The sequence below is a fragment of the Podarcis filfolensis genome (assembly GCF_964270895.1).
Source record: "Podarcis filfolensis genome assembly, chromosome: 3".
Taxonomy (NCBI): Eukaryota; Metazoa; Chordata; class Lepidosauria; order Squamata; family Lacertidae; genus Podarcis; species Podarcis filfolensis.
Genome location: NC_139606.1, coordinates 20,315,453 through 20,341,470, shown reverse-complemented (window position 1 = coordinate 20,341,470; position 26,018 = coordinate 20,315,453). Strand labels below are relative to the sequence as shown.

General features: G+C 43.8%; 1 protein-coding gene and 1 long non-coding RNA gene across 2 annotated transcripts in view; one reads left to right on the top strand and one right to left on the bottom strand.

The window, feature by feature from the left end:
* LOC310759703 (b(0,+)-type amino acid transporter 1-like) overlaps window positions 1–26,018 on the bottom strand; it is a 121,401-nt gene that overhangs the window by 52,329 nt on the left and 43,054 nt on the right. The window lies entirely within an intron of this gene.
* On the top strand, window positions 2,346–12,049 carry LOC310759886. The gene is made up of 3 exons (XR_014546612.1): window positions 2,346–2,578; window positions 3,393–3,515; window positions 11,836–12,049. It is a non-coding gene; the product is annotated as an uncharacterized lncRNA (long non-coding RNA).

Genomic DNA, 26,018 nt, shown 5'->3' with positions numbered 1-26,018 from the left:
CCTGTTCACACAAGGCTCAATATGTTGTCGAACCATTGGACAGTGACAGATGAGAAAGCACAGGAGGTCCAGAAAGACTTGTCTGCACTGCAGTCTGATTAATATGAAGCAGGGGTAGAGGAGTGCTTTGCGCTTAACACACTGGGTAACCTGACTCCCATTATCATCTTGGCTGAAGGAACAATGAGATGCACGATGCCAAACACAGAGCTATGAGGACATGGGTGATCATTGAAAGCCAGCTTTGGTATTCCCTGTCAAAATAAAACAGTCCGTAACAATCAGAAACACCTGCATAATGTCTCGCAGAACACAGGAATATAATGAACACGTGAGTCACGCTCAGACAGTTTGTGCTGATAGAAATGAACCATAATTTGGCAGCTCGCGTGCTTTTGTTCGATGCTTGTTTGGGAATGGGAAGGCGGGGCGGTGTGTGTTTGTGTTGGGGGAGGAGGAGGGAGCGATTGCTCTTTCTCCTGTCTGACAAGGCCTGTGGCAGTGGACATGAGCAGGCAGTCTAGAGAAGCTGGCAAGGGGAAATGTCTCCTTTCAACAACAAGGGCCAACTTCAAATCAAAGCCAAACCAGCAGCGAACCCTGCGGCAGGAGCATCCACCTGCCACAACCTTGCTCCTTTGAGTTCTTAAGGAGATGAGAGGGCTCCATCATTCACTCCACAGGAGCAGGAAGCAAAAAGGCATTTGTGCGTGTGTGTGTGTTTCAGTTCAGCTCTGTGCCCAGGAAAACCTCCGAATGTGCTTTGCAATTAGCTAGGTAGCTATTCAGCAGGTTGACATTTCTTTGTATATGCTTTATTCCATCCCCCCGCCCATTGGAAGTGCATTTTTCAGGAATTCCTTGTGGCTTTGGTCTCTGCACTGCAATAAGAAACAAAGAAAAGCTTGCAACCTAAATTTCACAGGTGGGTTGGCGGGAGACAAGGGACAGAAAAACGGGTTGAATCTGAGCTTCGTTTCAATTGTGGTGGTGGATTAAGGGTTAGGCCAAACACATCATGGGAAATGGAGATTACATCCCTCTATAGATGCATTAAATGCGAGGAGGAAATGTTGTAACATGCTTAAAATCTCAGGAATTGGGCGTGAGCTGAGCACAGAATACTTTGGATCTGTGAACTTCATCTCTTTGGGGGTCTTATAAAAGGTTTCAGGATATTCCAGGTCATGAACTGCCCTATGAGATGAAGGATGCTTTAGCTCAGATTCCTGCATTGCAGGGGGTTGGACTAGATAACGCTTGGGTCCCTTTCAACTCAAAGATTCTATGATGCCACTTCAAATAAAAGAGTATATGATATGATGCCATGAATGAGTGACTGCTACAGGTCCTGCCTTTTCTCAATGAATTCTCAATGAATGAGTTGTTGGAAGATGACACAATGAGCCTCTTGGCTTTTGCCCCTTAATTTACAGCTCTTCACAGCCTTTGATGAAGGTAGGGAGAGGTGGCAGGTGAATAGTTGTCAGCTGGAAGGGGAAAGACAGGTGTGCCAAGAAACAGCCGTGATGCTAAGGGCCCATAAATGTGTTGCCATACAGAAGGCTAGGAAACAATGGTGGAATCTACACACATATAAAAAAACACGGTGGAAAAAGCTTTTTTCAAAAAACATTTTGAAAAATAGAGTGAATTTACCATAGCTCACCATCGCCACCTAATGCCACATTTTTATACTGCACTTTATAACATTTTATTTGCGGGTGTATAACTGAGTCCAATGGCTTTAAATTTCCATTTACTCCTTTGCATGTCACTGCAAGTGTCTCTAATATTCTCCAGGTTCTTGCTTTCTATTCATCTTCTTCCCAATCAGCAGAGGTGATAATTTAATGTTGTTGCCCTAACAGGGGTGTGTGAACAGACCGCAGAATCTATGCACCCTGGAAGGACCTAAGTTACAAACCTCAGCAATCCAGTTAAGGGGAGTTGACAGATGCCAGAGCAGGGTGATTGCTACTTAATGCAAGGAGGAGAGGAGAGAGAGCCCTGCTTAAACCTGAATACTGCCTGTCAACTAATAAAAAATGAAGTTTAGGATTGGCAGCACCCATTTGCAAAATCTATTACTTGCCCATCTCCAGCCCATTAAGATAAAGAGCAGTGAACGACTGGGATGGGAGTAGGGATGACTACAGTAAGACAAATGAGAGCAGGCAGAAAAGCATTATCCATCACTACACAGATAATAGCAGCCCTTTCCTTGTATCTAATTTTGGCAACATGCTTTCTGGTTTGTTTTCCACTTACTTCTCTTCTAACCTCAGACAACTTTTCTCGTTTGTTCAGTGCAGAAGGTTAAAAGCACCACCTTCCTATTGCCTGCTTTCACGCCAGCTATGCCCCTGATAGCATCCCAAGTATTTTCCATTCCTCTTGGCTTGCGTTTGCTAGTGTGGTCCTCCTTTCAAAGTGAATGGCTGCTCTCTGAAGCAAGGAGAATTCACAACGGAAAGAAGAAATAAGCAGATTCTCCCTACTTCTGGGACTGTGTGCAAGATGAAAGAAGAGGAGTGTGGCTGTGCATCTGATCAGGCATTTTGATACCATAAACAATGTGGGCTGCTCTCTGCTCTTTAATTCCCCTCGGGCCCCCAGTTATTTATGATGAGATGCAGTCTTTGTCATAGCTGGTTATTTCAATTGGCCTTGTTTTATTTTGCTCTTTACAACATGCGGTTACTCACTTGGGGCAGACTGCAGGATAGAAATTCAAGTAAGGAAATAAATAAACTGAAGGGCTTAGCAGGAAGAGGTAAGAAGCTCTTGTTATTGTTTGTGTGTCGGTTGCAAATTGGCCCTGAAAACACTTCATGGGTGCTTTGCTTTCAGCACATAGAAAAATATACATTCTTGAGGAAAATATAAGGCAGGTTAATCTGCTACTGCCATGGAGAGAAATGGTATGTATACACCTACCCATACCCACTTACCTGGGAGTAAGGCTCACTGAATTCATTGGGACTTACTTCTGAGTAGACATGTAGGGATTGTGCAATATCTCTTGTGGAAGCAGCCTAACAGTGCAATCTTATGCCTATCTACTCAATAGTAGATCTCATTGAGTTCTGTGGTGTTTACTCTCAGGTAAATGCATGCAGGATTACAGCCTAATAGTATGGTCTTGGGTATGTTTAGGTAAAGGTAAAGGGACCCCTGACCATTAGGTCCAGTCGTGACCGCCTCTGGGGTTGTGGCACTCATCTCGCTTTATTGGCCGAGGGAGCCAGCGTACAGCTTCCGGGTCATGTGGCCAGCATGACTAAGCCGCTTCTGGCGAACCAGAGCAGCACACGGAAATGCCGTTTACCTTCCTGCTGGAGCGGTACCTATTTATCTGCTTGCACTTTGATGTGCTTTCGAACTGCTAGGTCAGCAGGAGCAAGGACTAAGCAACGGGAGCTCACCCCGTTGCGGGGATTTGAACCGCCAACCTTCTGATCGGCAAGTCCTAGGCTCTGTGGTCTAACCCACAGCGCCATCCGCGTCCCTGGGTATGTTTACATGGAAACAAATTCTGTCTATTTGTTTGAATTATAGTTTGTTTTTTTAAAGATGTATTGCTTGACTGAAAAATTGAAACGGCACAATAACTTTCACAAACAGTTATTTTTAATGTCTGCTTCCCTGACAATTAACCAATAGGTTCTTTCAACAATCTTGGAAATACAATCTAATTGGTTCACTAATCAGAGAAGTGCCATTTGTCATCTTCAGAGGAGGGCAGGGGGCGGGGAGCAGAAAAGTTATGAAACTTGTGTGTTTTTAAAAAATGTAAAAATCAGGACTTGTAACAACTAGTCCTATAGTTATCATTTTAGGGTAGGGTTTTTTGTGGTGGGTGGGTGGTCATTGCACTTTGTAAAACAAAACAAATCATGCAGGGTTCACTTTTAAACTTCAGAGGGGAACTTAATGTGACCTTTCTGAGCAGGAAACAAGTGATGTCAATATTGTGAAATCCAAACAAGGCTAACAAATTTTGTGTGTAGTCAGTATTGAGATAATCATCAGTTCTGCTTTCTATCACTGAGGACTCTGAAAGAGCCATGCAGTCGCCATATGAATCCAACGCTACCTATTGGAAAGGACTGAAAAAGTTCAGCTTCCCTTTATAAAGCAACAGACAGTTATGGGATGGATTCTTTGCACTCCTTTGTCAGAAAGTTTAGCAGGAATGGCTGAATTCAACAGATTGCACTCATGAACCTCCAGCAACATAAAAGTAAAAACGTTCTGTTTTCCCCTGCCCTTACAGACATGCCTTTATTGCATGCTAGTTACTACAATTTTGCAAGGTGTTGGTTGACCACATCCGGCTTAATGTAAAATACAGTTGGGTACTTCTGTTTACTCCACATCCAGTGTGTCCCCACTGCTTGTTTGGGAAACAGTTTAAATGCAGCATTCGTTACAATCCATATCTATCCAGTCGTTTCTTATTAAATACTGTGGCTGCGTACACATTACCAGCTTAAAATGTGGTTCAGTTGCTCTTTTGGTCAATTCAGATTGAAACTGGTTTGGGAGAGAATTCATCAAAATTCAGCATTTCATAGGAAATTACAGAATAGGATTGCGGTGAACATTGTGTGTACGCCACTTCCCAAGTCAGAGGTGGGAGCACACTGGAAACAGCGGAAACAATGTGTTTTAATGCATTTCCCGCCGAACCAGCTTCAGTTGTTAGCTGACATGTTTTACAATTGCATTAAATAAGATAGGAAGAGAGTAACCCTCCGCATGAATCCTTTCGAACCAAGGAGTGTAAAATAGCTAAAATGATTGTTTCCACTAGCCAAGGTTGTTTGTTTACACTGTGTTTACAAAGTCCCTTGCCATCTGAATTACTTTAATGAGCCATTTCCATTAAGAAGTACAGTCAAATAAGTGGGGAATTCTGGGATTTCCCATGGGATTTTTATACAACTGCAAGAATTTGTCGCACCTGTTGATTTTGATGTGTTGCCGGAAACTAGATTTCATCATCATCATCATCATCATCATTTATTTCTACCCTGCCCATCTGGCTGGGTTTCCCCACCCACTCTGAGTGGCTTTCAACAGAACATTAAAAACAGAATAAAACTTCAAACATTAAAAACTTCCGTAAACAGGGCGGCCTTCAGATGTCTTCTAAAAGTTGGATAGTTGTTTATTTCCTTGACATCTGATGGGAAGGCATTCCACAGGGCGGGCACCGCTACCAAGAAGGCCCACCAGAATTTTTCAAGGTGTGGATGTACTTCAAATGCAATATTCTTCCTACACAATCTGAACTCTCCAACTCTGCTGGTGCAGCACTCACCAATTGCAGAGGCTTTGATTCAGACATCCAATAGTGGCTTAACTGAGATATGCGCTAGTTTCAGGCACCCACATGCAGCAACTGCGTTCCCCTTTCCATACAAATGAGTGAACAAGCCAGGAAGTCAGAAATAATAACTCGTCCCGTTAAGTGTCAACCGGGAAACTCTGGTTTATGGCTTTCAGACAAGCCATAATATGAAATCATGATTTAAAGCTAACATCCGTATCATGGGTTGGTGAGAAACCAGTAGCCACAGTTCCAAGTTTGGACATGCAGGAAGTTATGGTTTACTGCAGCTTCCTGGTTTGTGTCATCGCTTGCATGAAGAGAGGAGCAAAGCAGTTGTGCCTGAATCTCACACCGTGTATGTCAACATCTGGTTGCTGATGATGTGGAAGAGAATCAGAAGAGGCATTTGGAACGGCCACTGTAGCGTTACATTCTGCATTATAACCTTAGCTGAGGCAAGAGCTGCCTTAAGTCTCATATATAAACAACCTCGGAAGACAGAGGCCATGTCTCGCTTGGCATAACTCTGACCTCTCGAACGATGGTGATTCATATAGATAAGAAAGAGGAAAGCTGCAACTTGTTTCCAGACACTTGCTTCTAGGAAAAGGATATATTTTCCTGAGTAAAATTCCTTTCCCCAAGGAGGTTATCAAAGGTTAATCATAATCTTTAGGTCTGCTTCCATTCGCCCTTAGCACCTAAAATATCTCTTCCACTCTTACTCCCCATCCACCACTCTTGAGTCATTCCAAAGTCAGACAGGTGTGCTTAGTGGCAAAGAAATGAAATACAATGGGGAAGGTGAAAATGGGGTAGGATTTAAGAGGTGAGGCTGTGGCACTGAGGAGAGTGTTGTAGGGCTGGGTTCTTGAACTTCCTGTTGAACTTCCTGTGGCAACAGTCACAAAATGGTGGTGCAGTGCTAGAGCCAGTCACATGGTGGTGGCAGACAGAGGCAGAGATTGGCACCATCAGTTGGCAATCACTGCTGTCACATTCTACAGATATCTAACCCTCTGGAAATGGCTAAATCCTTTGCCACAGCATTTCCCTTGTGGCAATCCTCACAGAACTCTAGCCCAATGGTTGCCATTAATCTGATTTGAATTAATTTTATAATGAAATGATTTTAGAATGTTGTATTTATTTTACTGTTGCCGCTCTGAGCCCGGCTTTGGCTGGGGAGGGCGGGATATAAATATTTATTATTATTATTATTATTATTGAGTCCCATAGCTGAGCTTTCCTCAGGTGAAGTACAGTGGACGCTCAGGTTGCGAACGTGATCCATGCAGGAGGCACGTTTGCAACCCGCAGTGCCATGTCTGCGCATGCACAGGTTGTGATTCGCCACTTCTGCGCATGCGCAAAGTGAGATTTAGCGCTTCTGCGCATGCGCAAGCACTGAAACTTGGAAGTAACCTGTTCCGGTACTTCCAGGTTCAGTGTGGTGCTCAACCAGAAAACGCGCAACCTGAAGTGTCTGTAACCCGAGGTATGACTGTACAGACATCTGTAAGTCTTGTGACTCAGCTACTACATGTTAGGCAAAATTGCTGCTCCAGCGGAGAAGGATTTTTCCTTTATATTTTTCCTTTCCCAGTGCCATGTGCTCCACTCCTTCCCTTATATGACTCATCTTTCAAACCACCATCAGAATTATGTATTTTTCGCTCTATAAGACGCACCAGACCATAAGACGCACCTAGTTTTTGGAGGAGGAAAACAAGAAAAAAAATATTCTGAATCTTAGAAGCCAGAACAGCAGGAGGGATCGCTGCGCAGTGAAAGCAGCGATCCCTCTTGCTGTTCTGGCTTCTGGGATAGCTGTGCAGCCTGCATTTGCTCCATAAGACGAACACACATTTCCCCTTACTTTTTAGGAGGGAAAAAGTCAGTCTTATAGAGCAAAAAATATGGTAGATCTGGTAGTTTGTAAGCACTTCCAAGAGGCCTAGATGTGAGCCTCCTTGGAACCACCCTGCTGTGCTGAGCACAAAGAACGTTCAGCTCCCTGTGTGGTTTAATTTCAGCTCGTACAGCTTGTTCGGTTACCTCTAGAGTGTTATAAACACAGAAAGTACCGGAGACGGTGTAAGTGCCTGGATGTATTGACAGACTGGAGCAAGGTGAATGACTAACGAGTCAAAATGTCAGAACACCCTCCTTGATGAATCACTCACAAGTAGATGTTCTTTTCCACACATATCATTTGAAAAATTAGCTGTCTTTTTATGAGTAATTCTTTGTTTAAAGCTTCTTATTTCAGCAGTGGTTGTTTAAACTGCGAGCCGTTCTAAATGGCCAAATATAGTATCTCGTCCACATATTGTGAAGTTTATGTCCTTGGATTTAGGTCGATGGAGCAAAATTGGCTAGTCATAGTACCGCAGCTTACCGTATTTTTCGCTCCATAGGACGCACCGGCCCATAGGACGCATCAAGTTTTTTGGGGGGAAAATAAAGGAAAAAATTTTTATTTCCCCCCCAGGCGCTTGTGGTGCCGGCAGCGGGGAGAAGCGCTCTTCTCCCCGCAGCCCGCCTTCAGACCAGGTCCGGGGACAGCGGGGAGACGCGCTGCGCCTCCCCGCTGTCCCCAGAGCTTGCGGGGCAGGCAGCGGGGAGAAGCGCTCTTCTCCCCGCCGCCCGCCCTCAGACCAGGTCCGGGGACAGCGGGGAGACGCGCTGCACCTCCCCACTGTCCCCGGAGCTTGCGGGGCTGGCGGCGGGGTCTCCCCGCCGTAAGCCTCCAAACCACTTCGGGAGACAGCGGGATGGCGGCGTTCCGCCTCCCTCTGTCCCCCGACCTTGTGGGGCTGGCGCTGGGGCTCTCCCCTCTCACTCTGCAGGCTTCAGCGAAAGCCTGCATTCGCCCTATAGGACGCACACACATTTCCCCTTCATTTTTGGAGGGGAAAAAGTGCGTCCTATAGAGCGAAAAATACGGTATTCGGTTCGGATGTAATGTTGCTGATCCTGCAAACCATAGTTTGGAGAGTTGGGAATAAGCTTTGTGCTCATATATTTCTTCTTCCGCTCTCACACTAAGTTTAATGAAAAACTTCTTGGTACAATCAAACCATAGTTAGCCATTACAACCAAACTGGCAGACTATGGTTTGTATGAGGCCTTCCAGCTAGAATGCAATATATATATATATATATATATATATAACTATATACACACACACACACACACACACACACATTTAATATTTATTTATTTAAAAGTCAAAGAAACATAAGGTGACTTACAATTCAAAACACAAAAACAGTAACAAATTATATAACAATCCTCATTAAAATTACAACAACTGAATAAAAGCCAAGTGCTTGCAACAAAATCCAAAACAGCTATTGAAACTAACATCAAAGATAAATCGCAGAAAGGAGAATAATCAACCAAAAGCATTTTAACAGCAGAGTTGTTGTCACCCAGTACAGTACAGTGGTACCTCGGGTTAAGTACTTAATTCTTTCCGGAGGTCCGTATTTAACCTGAAACTGTTCTTAACCTGAAGCACCACTTTAGCTAATGGGGCCTCCTGCTGCCGCCGCGCTGCCGGAGCACGATTTCTGTTCTCATCCTGAAGCAAAGTTCTTAACCTGAGGTACTATTTCTGGGTTAGCAGAGTCTGTAACCTGAAGCGTATGTAACCTGAAGCGTATGTAACCCGAGGTACCACTGCAATGGGGTTTGGTACACATCACTTGGCAAGGCATTCTACGGGGTAGGTGCCGCAACTGAATACTACCCCAAAATACAACAGATTAGAGACATTTCCTTTGGGGGGTGGAATAATAATCACACTTTAAAGATGTTCAGCCCAAAAGCTCCTGGATCCATTTGTGCATGATTTGGCAAGCTTTATTCACTCTGAGGTACTAATCTGCTTGCAAATTTCATGTACTTCTGTAAAAAGAAAAAAATGATACAGCTGCATTTGATGTCCCGATAGTAAATGGGGGTGGAAGGAGAATAACAAAACAAACTTGGATAGAGCCTGAGTCAAATCAAGCAGTCTATGAAATGCCTCAAACCAAAGTGGTCTGTTTTCTGAAGCACTTAATCAGGGGTCTGAAACAAATCTTGTGGTCAGTAGACATTTTTAGCATTTATCTTTCACCTACACAGTCTTCTATTTAATTTCCAAATAGTTCACAACCATTCTAAAAAAAAAGAAAAGAAAACACTGTAACACCCACTAACAATCTGTTCTCTTATGGATGTTCCCTGTTTTGATTTAATTTATGCCTCTGTGGGTGTTGCTAAAATAAATATAGGCTGGATGCTTGTATAAAAGGAAACTTTGAGAAGATACAGTTGATCTCCCTCCACACCACCAACCCAAGAGTTGAAGATAGTTCGATGATGCCATTGTTCCCTGAAGTAAACATCTAAATTGCTTTTATACCATTATTGGCTCTGTTCAAAAAGTTTTGCTGGATTTTAAAGCACTGCAGTTGTGGAAGAGAAGAAACAAGAGTATACACCACAATGATCACGACTCTCATTTGACTTTCAGCTCTGTGAAGAAACTGTAATCTATATCCAGATTGCTCATACTGGAGCAGATCAGGTTAGATGTCCTCAAAAACTGGTTCCCCAATAGTTAGTGTGTTGGGCAGCAAGTCATTCTTCACTTCTTTTGGTCCAGACATGACCAATTTGTTGGGACGAAGTTTGGTGAAAATCTCTCAAGAGGAAACTGAACCTATGCCAAAAAGGTAGACAAAGTAATGCCAGGGGGTGGTGTGTTGGTCTACTATCTTGATTCAAAATGGTGGACAGTGTCCAAACATCACCAGCCATTTCTACCTCCTTCTCAGGAGCCATTGTGGCAAATTTGGCAATAATATCTCAAGAGGTGGCAGACACATATGGGGCAGACAATCTGCTTTCCAAAATATAAACGTAGACAATGATTCACATTTTCCTCTTTCTGTAATATTTCAAATGCATAAACCACTGGCTTTCTTTCTTTCAGTCCTCTTTTTTTTGTTGTTGTTCACAAAACGCTAAGCCCTGTTGTGCCATGAAAATGTCACTTTCCTATCTTGGTGCTCTGACTTCTAATGCTCTCATTTATAAAGCAAGGCCGCATTCCGCCAGCTTGAAAGGCTAGACTTGTATCTTGCTCAACTTCCCCCATCCAATGTATTATTACAAGTATAAATCCTGGCCGAGTCATCTATAGAAGAACTACATCATTTGGACATTTAATTAATAACTGTTTGGATTAATGGCTAAAGCTAATGGCTCAGCTCACATGCCTGCCATTTCGTGGTCTCTGAGGAATCTTTACCCTGCTTCTCAGTTATTCCATTCAATTTAAGGCTGAGAGACTGAGAGGAATTCTTTGGCTCAGGAAACAGGTACAGTGGTACCTCGGGTTACATACGCTTCAGGTTACAGACTCCGCTAACCCAGAAATAGTACCTCAGGTTAAGAACTTTGCTTCAGGATGAGAACAGAAATCGTGCGGCGGCGGTGGGAGTTCCCATTAGCTAAAGTGGTGCTTCAGGTTAAGAACAGTTTCAGGTTAAGAATGGACCTCCAGAATGAATTAAGTTCTTAACCTGATGTAGCATTGTACCACCAAACGAGGCCTATCCCTTTGTCAGGCTGCAGTCTTAAAAGCGGGTGGGGAAGATGGACCTCAAAATAGTGCTGTAACCCCTTTTTATCTACACAGCATGAAGTACAACCGCTGTTGAGTGCAGCCATTTTTCCTGTGGGTTGGAGATGCTGCTTTGGAAGCAGTTCCATGCAGAATCAGCTCCTCCTGCACATTCCCCAAACCTCTTAAAACAGAGTTCGGCAAGGCTTCCCTCACCTGGGCTGGTTTACTCCAGCAGAGATCCCTCGCACGCATGTGTGAGCGTGCGCAGCCACAATTTCCATCATCTGCATCTGTGCAGACACAACTTTTGGTGTCTGAGCATGTGCAGACACAATTTCTGGCACCACAGAAGCGAGTCCCCGTGCTGAGCCAGTTTAGTGCAGCGTGTGGGGGCTCGCCAAGTGGGTGGCTCGGTTCAAGGGTGGCTCATGGGCCGGTTAAACGACACCCATGGGCCGTTTGTGGCCCATGGGCCTTAGGCTGCCTGCCCTATTTTAAAGCCCTATTTTAAAAAGCCATTAGTCTCATCCCTGAATTGTTTGGGGGATGGATCCAGGGGGTGGGGTGGGTACCCCCAGTGTTGCACCAGGAGAATCACCCTTATTTGGGGACCACAGATTGGGGCCACAGGGTGGATTGAGGAGTCTACACACAGCCCTAGTTATTATAGCTAGGATTAGTTCGACTTGCCAAGCAGAAGGACATTTTAGCCACCATCACATGTAGAAGCTGTAAGGTGTGCTCTGGCTCTGCAGCTATTAGTAGTTAACAAGAAATATTACTCAAAATGGATTTTATTCTGAACTTCTTACCTACATTTTTACCTTTTAATCCATTCTCTTTCTGTCTGTCTGCCTGTCTTTTGCAGAGCTATCAGTTTATTCAAAGCAGCAAAAAAGACAAGTCTTTTCCTGAGTTCAGAACAAAGAGAAAGCTTCCGTATGTTCTTCATGAGAAATATTTTTTTTTAAAAAAAATGCTGATATCAGGAGTTTAAAAATCTTCATAAATCAGCCCTTTGTTTGAAGTGCACCTCTGCAAAATTATGTTCAGATTTGATGTTTGCTCAAAAGTATTCTGGAAATAGCTGAATTATCAAAAAAAAAAATAAAAAATAAAAATCATGTTGTGGAAAGTAAAGCCAAGGCAAAACTTCTTTAAAAATAGCTATGTTGTTTTGAGATAAATTTGCTGCTTTGCAACCATTTCTCATTTTTTTCTGAATGTGTGTTTTCATTATCAGGTTGGCTGGTAATTGCTCAAAATAGCTTCAGAGTCCTTTTCCCTCTAACAGATCAGAGTCTATTGGACCAATTTAAAGATGTGAATAAATCATCTGGACTCTGTGTTGGCTCCCGTTATGTTATATAGCCAACTTCCTTGCTTTGTTTCAATGTACTTTATGTGAACAATGTACATTCTTTGGGCACACGCTTTCGTCTGGCACAAGACACAGCAGAATGGGCATTTGTGTGGAGACAGGGGGAAGCCCATGTTGCAAGGAGTCGGGTATTGACCAGCATTGAAAAAACAGCTTGATTTGTTCTCCCTTCCAGTAACTAGACACAGTTCTGCTTACTGAATGCTTGCCCACATTATCAATTCAGACACTCTGCCTTGAGCTGTTAGCCCACAAACAAGAGGCAAGGAGGTCGTGTCTCCAGCTAAACTGAGTAGCACAACATATCGCTTCCTGCAAAATAAAAGATATGGTGAAACACTTATGTCTGGCACCTTTCCTTTGCTTTAATGGCATCCTGTTTTTCTCTTCATTAAAGTCTGCGCCGTTACGTTCTATTTCTTTTCTTTTTTTTAAGAAATATTTATTAAGATTTTACAAAGACAAATATACAAAAACACATAATAAAAAAATAAAAAAATAAGTAAACATACAGAAAAAATAAGAAAAATTAAAAACAATTATTTTTCATAACTTAAAACTCATTTGCTTGTTTCTTTGACTTCCTCACACCTCCCCTTCTTGTATTCCCATTTAAATAATCAAATCAGCAAATCCTTACCCTCTTTCATTTGTCTTATCTCTATAATTTAACATTTTATAACTCAGTATTTTCATCCATTATCAATTCATTTTTGCATATTCTTATTAACTTTGTTGCTAATACCACTTATTTCCAATCCAACACCATTTTAGTTATTTTTTTTTTACCTATTTATACCCTTCTTCCATATTCTTAAAGCATTACAGCTGGAAACCACTTAATTTCTATCCAACATCATTCTAACATTCATTAATTTTGCAATATTTCTGTAGGTAGTCTTTAAATTTCTTCCAATCTTCTTCCACCGCCTCTTCTCCCTGGTCCCGGATTCTGCCAGTCATTTCTGCCTCTATTTCTTTCTTGCATTATGGGAGGGCGATGGGAGAGAGCAGGCTGGTTTGTAGTAGCTGTGGGTATCAGATGGAAAGTCCTTCACACAACCACAGGGGTGTAGTGGTGGTTGGAAGAGGGGCTGTGGCCCTGGGTGTACAATTTTGAGGGGGCGCAACCAGGCACCCCCATGCAGGAGGGCAAGGGAGGCGAGCAAAGGGCAAGTGAGAGAAGAGGCAGCGAGCTTTGCAGCAAGCAGGTGCGGCGCCGGGGTGCAAATATCTGCCCAGCGCCCCCAAATTACCACAGATAGTGTTGAGGTGGCCGTATCTGTTCACTGCCAGCCATCGGGGGGGGGGGGGGCAACTCTCCCCCATGCTGAGAGCAATCCCCGCAGAGGCTTGGGAGTAAAGTTGCACCCTACCCAAGCCTCCTCGGGAGGAAAGCGATCCCCGCAGAGGCTTGGGAGGGAAGCTGTGTGCCCGCCAGCCTTATGAATGGCAGGGCGCAGCTGGCGGGCATGCAGGGAAAGAGGAGGCCACTGGCAAAGCTGTGCAGCTCCCCTACTTGCTGGGGCGCCCATGAGAGGCCGGCGCCCTAGCATGACGCACCACTAAGCCCTATGGGAAAGACGGCTCTGGCAGCGAGACCAGCAGGGATGTCTGAAGAGTGTTGTCCCTATTTCTACCCGAGACACAGATTTGGGAAAGCAATCTCAAAGCATAAGAATATGCAGGTCACAGGCTGAGATGATAGTTTCCTGCGGCCAGGTTTTGGCACACTCCTTGCTGCCCATGTTTACTTTCGCTTGCATCAAAATAAAGACACACGGTCACAGTCAAAAGTGGCATTCTTGGTGACATGTTTCAGACCTGTCAGACCGCCACAGATCGGTCACTCCAGTGGCATCAGCAGCGAAGGGTGGGCTGCTGCAACAGGCTCTGTTCAGGCTCTGTGTCCTGCCCCCCCTATGTGAGCGTGCTTGTCCCGGACGCAGGCAACCCATGCTACACTACTACACAAATATACGTATGCACTCAGTTACAGATATACATGTGCAGGCAGAGACCCTTCCTTTCAGATATGAACGGAATGCAAGGCATCAACCCCTCAGATCAAACCCTCCGCCACTGGCAAAGGGGTATAAGAATACTGACTTACTCTACATGATTATCAGGGTCAGCTCAAGATAATTTGTGGCCTGAGATGAAAGCAAAGGGCTCACCCACACAATCCATTTAAAGCACCCCTATACCATGGCTTTCCCCAAAGAATCTTGGGAACTGTTGCTAGTTAAGGGTTTCCTAACAACTCTCAGATAGATGATAGATGATAGATAGAGAGATATAGATAGATAGATGATAGATAGATAGATATAGATAGATGATAGATAGCATCTCTAAACTGTATCCCAACAATCACCAAACAATGTTACTTTTTGCAGGAGTCATTTTGTAATTGAGTACAAATAGGTACCTCTGGTTACAAACTTAATTCATTCCAGAGGTCCGTTCTTAACCTGAAGCTGTTATTAACCTGAGGTACCACTTTAGCTAATGGGGCCTCCCGCCGCCACCGCGCCGCAGGTGCATGATTTCTGTTCTCATCCTGAGGTAAAGTTCTTAACCCGAGGTACTACTTCCGGGTTAGCGGAGTCTGTAACCTGAAGTGTTTGTAACCTGAGGTGTTTGTAACCCAAGGTAGCACTGTACACCAATTGCAAAGCATTATGTTTTCGCAAGACCCACAATCTCATTCTCTCATATATTTTTTGCCATGGCAGAAGTCATCACCAAAGTAACTTTCATCTCCTGCTTTCATCACACATGCTTCTCGCAAATATCTGGTGAAATGCAAGATTTACCACATCCTGGAGAACGCTGGCTTTCAGTGTGCCTGCAGAATATGATATCTCATTACATAACAATACAGTTAGGAAACACTCACCATGTAGAATTTTATAAATCATATCATTTTATAAATCATATCATGGTGATCTTACCATGTAAAAAATAGCTTTTTTTTTAGTATCGTGCATGATACTGAATGGGTAGTCAACATGGACTCCAACTCCCATTAGTCCCAACAAACATGACCAAATGGTCAGAGATGATGGGAATGGCACTCCAACAACATCTTAAACATGCCATAAGCATGATCTCTGGGTCTCTGAAATGTGTGCTCATTTTTAATACAGCAAGCAGGATGCATATTCTATCTGACACATAATTCTGCTATAATCACTCACCTTAGGCTACCCACCCAGAGATGCTTGCTTGAAATCTTCGAGAGAATTATAGGAATGGAATTTAAAAAAGGTTTTATCTCATGTTGGGTGCTAGCAGACATTACTGTGTTTGAAGTGTGGTGTTCTATTTAAGGCTGCAGTCCTATACACACTAACTGGTAGTAAGTTCCTTCAAATTCAATGGGGCTTTCTGCTGAGCAAGACAATTACACGATTAAACTGTAAATGTCTGAGTTGTAAATACCTAACTGTCTCTCATGGAACTAAAATAAGGCTCTGAAGTGTACAAGACTCTGGCTACCTGTACCCTGTTCCACATTTACATCTGGAAAAAGTGGATTACAATGTGAGCTTTTTTTCCCATTCTTTACTTTGTTTACTTGGAAGTAAGTCCCATTGGTTTCTGTGTCATTTACACCTGTGAATATATATATATACTTAGGATTACAGCTTTACAGTGCGTAATCGCATGCATGTCTGCCCAAAAGGAAGTTCCAGGGAAGTGAATGTAGGACTACAGCTTTAAAACAGCCATTTTCAAAACTTATCTCCAGCTGTCAACATGTTTTGAGGACTTGATTTTGTGTTCTTATTCCAGGGAATATTTTCCAACCAAGAAGTCAATCTTGCTAACCTGACCTAACCTATGATGCAATGGCTCTTTGAGATCAGTCTCAGAAATGCTCCCTGTCCTGTTTAATGTTTGCTGTTGCTGGCTGGTTGACAATATACAGTCAGATAGCAGTGTTGTAGATGTGCAAACATGAGACAAAGCTTTTCCGATATTTGCTTATTTAAAAATTAGGCTGCTTTTCTGGGCAAAGGCCCATCCAAAAACAACAAAAGATAAAACAACAAGAATTACAATTTTTTAAAATTAAAACTAGCACTAAAGCCAAGAATTAACAGAGCCAGAAAGAACATAATTCAATCATAATTCAATCATCCGTCTAATAAAAATAATGCCTGGAAGGCCGACTGGGGAAGAAAAGTAAGTATTCTGAAAAGCCTAGAATGTAGAAATTTGACTCAGGTCCAATGGAAGGGAATTCCAAACCTGTTGGACCACCACAGAGAGCACTTAGGTCAACGGTACCTAAGTTATTACCAACTCAGGTCCGTAACCAAATTTAGGTCCAGGGTACCTCAGGGACTGCCTAAACCTATATATCCTAGCTCGATGACTTACGGTAGATCATCTGTCAGAATGTCACTTGTTATCCACCAAGTTGGTGAAGCTCATTGGACATCGACACAAACCAACCCTGTAGAATGGGCTTGCATTAGAGATTCAGGAGATGTATTCTGTATCAACTTCTAAGTGTTTTCTGGGGCTGGTGGGGAATTATGCTACCAAGCTTTCGCAGATAATTAAGGAAGTATTGTCTATAATATGTAGTTAGCTGCTGGGTTGTTATTTTAATCTTATGTGCTCTTATTGTGTGTGTATAACTTTTGTAATCAGCGTGCTTTTATACAGAAATGAAATTGCAGTATACGGTGGTACCTCGGGTTACATACGCTTCAGCTTACAGACTCCGCTAACCCAGAAATAGTACCTCAGGTTAAGAACTTTGCTTGAGGATGAGAACAGAAATCGTGCTCCGGCGGCATGGCAGTAGCTAAAGTGGTGCTTCAGGTTAAGAACAGTTTCAGGTTAAGAACAGACCTCCAGAACGAATTAAGTACTTAACCCGAGGTACCACTGTATATGTATTTTCATAAAAAATAAATCAATAGAGAATGACCTCATCACCATGGCCACCTGTACCACTTACCTAGGGAATGAGCATGCCAGGAAAGCCTATGAAGAATCTGAAAGTATGGGCAGGATAGGGCAAGTGCAGCCAGTCCTCTGAATAGCTTGGGTCCAAACAATTAAGGTCACAAGACAACAGCACTTTAAATTGAGCCTAGAAATGCAACAATAACCAGTGCAATTACCATACTAGAAGTGTTACAGATGCTGATTGTTTCGCTTCCAACAGGAGTCCAGCAGCAGCTGCATTCTGGACCAGCTGAAATTTATGAAGGCCGCCCCATGTAAAGTGCATTGTAGTAGTCTAGGCTAGATGTGACCAGAGAGCATGGGGAAAGGTCAGTCCTGCCCAAATAGGGACACAGTAGGCATAGTGGTCAAAGTTGGTAAAAGGCACTGCTAGACACTGATGCCACCTGGGCTTCCTCATTTAAAGCCAAGCCCAGGAGCATTCCCAAATTGTGTCCTTTGTCTTTTAGTGGGAAGGTTGTCCCTCTCCCACAACCAACAACACTAGATGCAAACCATCTTCTGGAGCTAGAGATCTCCCTGCCCACAGCCACTGTCTTGCTCAGATTCAACCTCAGCTTGTTTGCTCACATTCATCCCACAACTGCCTCTGGGCATCAGTTTAGGATTTTGAAAGCCTCCCTGGAATTTGAGGGTGGAGACAAAAGGTAGAACTGAACGTTCTCAGCGTATTGTTGGCACTGCAGCCCAAACTTTTGGAGTTTCATGTAGCTGTTATTTGGCATGGGGAACAAAACAGAAACACACACTCAACCTGCAAGCCCATGGCCACGAGATAGAGCAAAAGTCCCCCTACACCACCTTGTAAGTACAACCATCCAAGAAGGATAAGGACCACTGTACAGGACCTCCTAAACCCAATCCTGATAGTCAACCCAGAAGAACACCATGGTTGATGGTACTGAAAGCTGGCAGATGGTACAGGAAGACTAACCAGGTAGGACTCTCTTATCCATCCTCCAGTTTAAGTCCTCCACTGGGGTGACCAGTGTGGATTATGTCCCATAACTGAGGCTAAACCCAAACTAGAATGGACCCAAGTAGTCAATATAATCCAAAATTGCCTGGAGTGGAAAGATCACTATCTGCTCTTTTTCCAAATAAAGACAAACTAGATTGTGGGTGGTAGCTGTTCGTGACTAAAGGATCTACAGTGGTACCTCGGGTTACATACGCTTCAGGTTACATACGCTTCAGGTTACACACTCCACTAACTCAGAAATAGTGCTTCAGGTTAAGAACTTTGCTTCAGGATAAGAACAAACATCCAGAACGAATTAAGTACTTAACCCGAGGTACCACTGTATTTTTGGCATTTTAAGGAGTGGTCTTACTATTGCCTCAAGAATAATAGCATTAACTACCTCCAAGATCCAAACACCCAACCCCAGTCTTGGTGGTCTCAAAAGCCATGAAGAGCAAGAACCAAGCAGATAGGTGGTTGGCCTCACTGCTCCAAAAAGTTTGTCCACATCCATAGGTCAAACGAGCTGGAAGATATCCATATTGTTTCAGGGTGGGTGCCCTTTCCCTCTTCCTGGCCCCCACCCAACAGTTAAGCAAATCTGTAGTCATTCACACAGAATTATTGTTTTATAAAAGGCAGAACCTACAAATTAGGGCTCTTTGCAGATGACCTAATGGTCACAACACCAGACCCCATAAACACAGAGAACTCAACACATTTGCAATGGTGTTGGGCCTACAAGTAAACTTTGCAAAGTCAGAAGCTATGTGCTTCAACACCCCTCCCCACACCCAAAAAGAACTCACTAATGTCACCAAGATAAAACTTTGCCACACCTGATTCAGGTACCTAGGGGTACAAATAACCAGAAACCTCAATAAATTATACCTCCACAACTACAAACCCCCGTGGCGACAAATAAACAAAGACCTAAAGAGATGGAACAACATGAATTTCACTCTCTCAGGAAAAAAACCAAACAGAATTCTTGTTTTTAAAATGTGCCATGGCCCTAATAAAAATGACATGTCACGTGCATTTTCTTTCAATCATAATTCCACTATATTGGGAAGAAACTGAGAGAGAGAATTGCTTCCAAGTGTGGCACCAGAACACATGCATAAAGAAATCAGCAATGAAGGATCCTTACTTACTAGGCTAACCAGATGAAAAAGCGGTCAGAGGTCCTGTACCTTTAATAATTGTGTAGAAGAAGAAATTTTGCTAGGTGTAGCTTATCATAAATTCCTGTTAAAGGTGTAGAAGCCCTGGCCTTTTTCTTTTTGTCATCTAGAACTTATGCACAGTTCTTGGATGGATTGTGAGATTTCTTCTTAGGCTAATCCATAAGAACATCAAGATCAATGGGCTATCCATTACAACAGGGGTAACCAACCTAGTACCTTCCAGATATTGTGGACTCCAAATCCCATCAGCTCAGCCACCATGGCCAACAGTCAGAAGTGACGGGAGTTGCACTCCACATCTGGAGGCTGCCATATTGGCTTTCTGCCCCCATTGCTGCTTTGATGGTAGCTACTTTAGTAATAAGAGAATACTTTTTCTGTTCTGAGTCTCTAAAACTGTGAAGTTCAGCTGCAAAAATCTAAGTCCGGATGATCAAAACTTCAGTTAAGCTGTTTCTGGTATAAATCCCATTTCTGAGAATTTTCTTAACTAACTATTTATTGCAGCATGCAGTATCATACGATGCTACCATTTGTGGTACAGAATTTTATTGGTTCACTGTGCACTATGTGCTGAAATTTGGTAGAGCAGTCCAAGTTTAAATTTGCTTCCAGAAGAGCCTGAAACCAGTCTACTCCTGTAACTGTATAGCATGGGTAGGCAAACTAAGGCCGGGGGCTGGATCCAGCCCGATCGCCTTCTCAATCCAGCCCGCGGATGGTTCAGGAATCAGCGTGTTTTTACAGGAGTAGAATGTATGCTTTTATTTAAAATGCATCTCTGGGTTATTTGTGGGGCCTGCCTGGTGTTTTTACATGAGTAGAATGTGTCCTTTTATTTAAAATGCATCTCTGGGTTATTTAGGGGCATAGGAATTTGTTCATTCCCTCCCCCCCCCCCAAGGTCTGAGGGACAGTGGACCAGTTCCCTGCTGAAAAAGTTTGCTGACCCCTGCTCTATAGGAAACCATATGTAATATGAGTCTCTCTGAGAATGTGCAGTTTCCGGCTCAACTGAGATATAATAAAGCCCTGTCTGGTTGTTTGAAATTCTTCCTGCTAGTATTATCCTAGGTAGCCAAAGAGCTTGTCAATTGAGTTCCTCCCACATATTCAGTTTAATGGCAAGAGTTCCATTTCAGATCTTTGCAAATTGGTGCACAGTAGGGGAGCAGGATCACACCTGCTGTCTCCACCTCCCTGCAACCTACACACACTGATAAGTCCTCTGTGAACAGAGGCTGTGAGGGTACAATTTGTCTCTGCGTAGGCTCTATGCATGCAGAGGACTAAAAATATTATCATTTCATAACTTTGCAAATGTAGTCAAATTGAACAAAACAGCTAAGCTACAGAAAGAAAGGCTGGTAGAGATTGTAACAATGTAAGAGTGGCGGCATACTTGATATATCGGGTCCTCCCTTAAAGAGGGCACGTATTGCGGTGAGACATGGACAACCGACACCCTATGTTGTGGATGGGTACAATTGGTCAGCCACAACACCCGATTGGTAGGTCCCTTGTAGCTGGGTGCAATCTGGCCAATGGGACGCAGTCCAAACGGTTCGAGGGATCTATTTATGTCCATGCACGTGACCCAGAGCTTCCTCTTTTGCCATGTGCATTCGGAATACTCGCCCACCTCTCCCTACTTTTAGGGCTTTGCACTTGACCTTGCTATACCGTTGTGTGCCATCTGTCTTTGGGACAGGGGCACGGCAGGAATTTCCCCCACTTGGCTGATTGGCTGTTGCCATTTGGGTTTCGCCTGCCGTGTAGCAAATTGTCACAACTTGTAAGATTGCAGATAGGCTCTGGTTCAGGTGATAGGGATGGGAGAATGCTCTCGCCACCCCTATGTGAAGGGTATTCCGTCAAAGGAATCCAGGGACTCAATGGTTTGGTCAACCCCTGAGAGGGCGTTGTGCCCGTGCCTGAGTCCAGGGGGACATTTGGGTGGCGGAGATAGCCTGTTCCTGGCTTTCTGCTTGTCTAGGTGTTCACCCTTGGCTGACCTATGCTGGAACACTGGGTCAGCGCTACCTGCATGGCAGGGAGCTAGCGAACCAGAGCCTATGCAGCCAGTCACTTTCTGTAATCAATAAGGTTGTGGCCTAAATTCTGCCAAAAACCAAAACCAAAATTTGAGTCAAGTATGAATTTATTTAGGGGGGAGGTTTCTGGGTCTGAACACGCAAAATAAATCTCACTCCCACTTGTCAGTACACTGCTAACAAAATACAACCATTGCGGACCCACTTGCAGTGATACCCACCCATTCTGGGATTTAAAAATTGACCTCAACTTTATTGATTCCAGATGTAGGTTGGACTTGGCTTGTGCATTGTGTGCATATCTCTCACAGCCCTGCTGGTAAAGGGCTGACGCAATGCAGGGTCAAGCCCAGGATTAACGGGTTATCCCCTAGCCACAAGTTTACATGTAGGACCCGCCCAACCTTCTGAAAGAAGCTGTATGACCCTTCTGCCGCACACCTTGGCTTTGGGACAGAAACTTCCTACTAGACTCCTCTAATAGAGTACCCTGTCATCACACAGTACTGAGGGACGCGGGTGGCGCTCTGGTCTAAACCACTGAGCCTCTTGGGCTTGGAGATCAGAAGGCTGGCAGTTCGAATCCCCGTGAAGGGGTGAGCTCACATTGCTCTGTCCCAGCTCCTGCCAACCTAGCAGTCTGAAAGCACAGCAGTGCAAGTAGATAAATAGGTACCGCTTTGGCGGGAAAGTAAACGGCGTTTCTGTGTGCTCTGACTTTTGTCACGGATGCACCAGAAGCGGTTTAGTCATGCTGGTCATATGACCTGGAAAGCTGTCTGTGTACAAACGCCGGCTCCCTCGGTCTGAAAAGCGAAATGAGCACCACAACCCCATAGTCACTTTTGACTGGACTTAACCGCCCAGGGGTCCTTTACCTTTTCCCTTTTGCCTAGAATGTCCTCTCATTAAACTAATTAATCAAACATGTACATATTTACTTTTTACATAGGAGGACACCCCCGAATGTTGTTAGACGAGAAGTATTCCACCCAATTCCTTATCCACCAAAGTTGTGACTATTGCTATGGGGAAGGCGAAACCTCCAAACCTGGCCAATCTGTTCGGATGAAAATTCCTTCCTGGCTCTGAAAATGGCAACCATTACTGAACCACAGAAAACGCTTCCTGTCACTGAACGCAGTCCTTGAAGGAAAAGGTTACCATATATAAACCCACTGCATCATTTAATAGCAGGGGGTAGGAAAGGTTGTTCTTCAGCAAACTGCAGCCCCTGAGGTTGAGGACAGCCGGCCTTTATTGGGCCCCAAGCCTCACCCACCTGGTCCAGCTGGATTGGCCAGAATTCAGATCAACAGGGGACAGGAAAGCCCAGCAATCTCCAGTGGCCGGCCTGGGAATTCCCCAACAGCTGACCATCTAGCCCAGGTGTTGCTCCCGAGGGGAAGGAGTTTGGTGTCATCAGCTGCCCACCCACAGCTATTATTTCCACTCTCATCTTGCTGCTAAAGAGCAACAAAGATTTCAGCTCTGAGAGTGATTCCCACAAAACACCTGCCTCATAATTCCTTTCTCACTTTATGCTTTCGAATGTAAAATCTCTCATTTCCCCGTGCATCCAGCCAACCTCCTTGCGGCTGTTGCACCGGGCTTTGGTTTCTAACTGTACTTCTGTCGTGTTCCTAAGAACTTCCTTGGATATCGTACGTATTTGATGCAGCATGGTGAACAATATGCTAGAAATTGTCCCCAAACTCCAAAGACACTGCAATATCCTGTATGTCTTTGTGGATAGTAAATAAGGGATGGCAGGAAGCGTTGCACAAATATCAGAGCGCCTAAAATAATCCTCATGCACTTTTTTGTCACACGTCCAGCAAAACGTCAATGGAAGCGAAACTGCCCACCATAAAAATAGCTGGAAAAGAACAGAAAAGCCTTTAGGGACAATGTCCTCCCCCGACACAAAACAGGATGCACACATTTATACCCTGTTCCCAGTAAGGTCTTTCTCCTTGCAAAATGATACAGAATTATTCCACTGAGAAATGAGCTGAAAGCCCCGGGGGATGTGGTATTTTCCGTGTGCCACATTTTTAAAGAAAATATGACAAAACTGTGCATTGCTATCATTTCTCACAGTTGCCGAAGGAATGTTTCAGAGTTAGTTGTGCTTCGGGGGCTCAGACCTGGCTGTGAAGTTCAGGAAGCAGACAGGGATAGACAAATATGCGTGAGCTGGACGTTTTTCCTGTTTTGTCCCATTTCAGCTTTGGGGCATGTGTATCCTTTTCTCTTTTGCCTTTGAGAAGGCAAGGAGGTTTATGCCCCACAAGCTATTTTTGCTGGCGGGACTCAGGAAGAGGAGGGGAGAGACAGACAAACCCAGCAATCTGAAGATCCCACCACCCAGCCCACCTAGCGAGATGACAATCTCTAGAAGTAGAGAGAAAGGGACGCGGGTGGCGCTGTGGTCTAAGCCACTGAGCCTCTTGGGGTTGCCAATTGGAAGGTCGGTGGTTCAAATCCAGGCAGTGGGGTGAGCTCCCGTCACTCTGTCCCAGCTCCTGCCAACCTAGCAGTCCGAAAGCATACTAGAGCAAGTAGATAAATAGGTACCACTGTGGTGGGAAGGTAAACGGCGTTTCCCTGCACTCTGGTGCATGGAAACTAAGATTCAACCCCTGCTTAGCCATTAAGCTCACTGGCTGAGTAAAAATAACCTACTGCACAGGGTTGTTGTGAATATAAAATGGGGGAGGGGAGGCCATGCATGCTGCCGTGAGCTCCTTTGAGAAAAGGTGGGATATACATCTGAATCAGGAGAAAGCTTATGCATCCCCCTTCCCAGTCTACAGGAAACCTGGGAAACCTTTCCAATGAAAGTAGATAGCTGCTTGCATGTATAGTGTTAGAACTACCATAATGCTCAGCAGAAGACTGGATGCAATGTTTTTTCAAGACTCCATAATATATTTTTTTAAGGCAATCAGTATGTGTTTCTGATTACCATATTTCCCCATTGTGCTTTTGCCTTGGTTCAGAGGCAATATTGGCTTGGATCAGGTCCTTGATTTGCATATTGGATCAGGTCCTTGATTTGCATATTGGCTAAGCAAAGAAGAAGAGAAACCTTCTCCAATTCTTTCTTTCTTTCTTTCTTTCTTTCTTTCTTTCTTTCTTTCTTTCTTTCTTTCTTTCTTTCTTTCTTCCCATCCTGGGTTTTATTAACAGGAGCTAAAATTCAAAGCCTTTCTTGTGGCATCACCGAAGCTGCAAATTGGAATGTCAGCAGAAATGAAGACTTATAGGGATGTGATTTCCCAGGAGAAAAAGCAAGGCATCTGTCTTCTATAAAACACTCCAGCCTCTCATTTGAGATCTGTCCAACAAAGTGCCTCAGACGGGGGAAAAATGTATAAACTGGTCATTATCAAAGTTGCAACAGCATGAACAAACAATGGTCATTATAGAGACAGTATTCTGCCCCCACCCGCCGAAAACCGATATAGATCAAGGTTACACCCCCCCCCATTTTTCCTTTGTTAAGGTATGGTGGAAATACCACAGCCTCTGAAGTTCACCCAATATGTGATTATTGCTAAGTGAGGAGCTTATTGCTTATTGCTAACTAAAAAAAAGTCTCTTGCAAAAAACTAGGCTGACTGCTCATTTGTTCTCCAATGCCGACTTGGATATCTGTTGCTAGGCTGGGATTTTAAAAATAAGCTTCTTCAGATACAGTGGGAGAATGGTAACTGAGCTTTGACTTAAGAGGAGATGAGAGGAAGAGTTAGGAAAATAGTTTGCCTAATATTATTAGTGTAATAAACAAAAATCTGCCCTTATTCCCTTATGGGGGACACAAGAGCCCTTACAGAGTCCTTTGCAGGTTCTCCAGCGGTTGGAGAAAATAACAGAGGCCAACCAGAGAATATTGAGAAGCAAAGCAGCTAGTAAGCCTGATCTTTATTGAACTGTTGCAACAGGGTGCTCCCCTCACACGCAGGAAAGGAGGACCACCCAGAACAAAGATGTGCCTGCCGTTACATAGACACTGTTAATTGCCCACCCTGGAGCCCAAGACCACCCCCAGAAATATAAGAAATATACCTACATCACAGAAGAGGCTGTCTACAACAGAAATCTGAGTACATTGTTTATCTCCTGTCTGGCAGATTACCTGTTTAATGGTCACTTGATGGATACCCTGGGGAGCCTGGCCAGTCTTTTGTAATGATAAATACTTAGTTCCTGAGCCAGGTCACAGGCTCACCCTATTCATACACAGACATACCCTTAAGACAGGATTTGTGAATGAAAAGACACTGTGGAGGCGTTTCCATTTTCTTTCGACCTTGCAGAGAAATCATTTGGTCAGTTTGGGAGTCAGAATTGTTTCAGGGCTGTTTTCCTGTGCTGCTTCGGACATGTGGTTTATATATGCAATTATGAATATTTAATATGTGTGTGTGTGTGTGTGTATAAGACCTTTTTTATTATTATTTCATT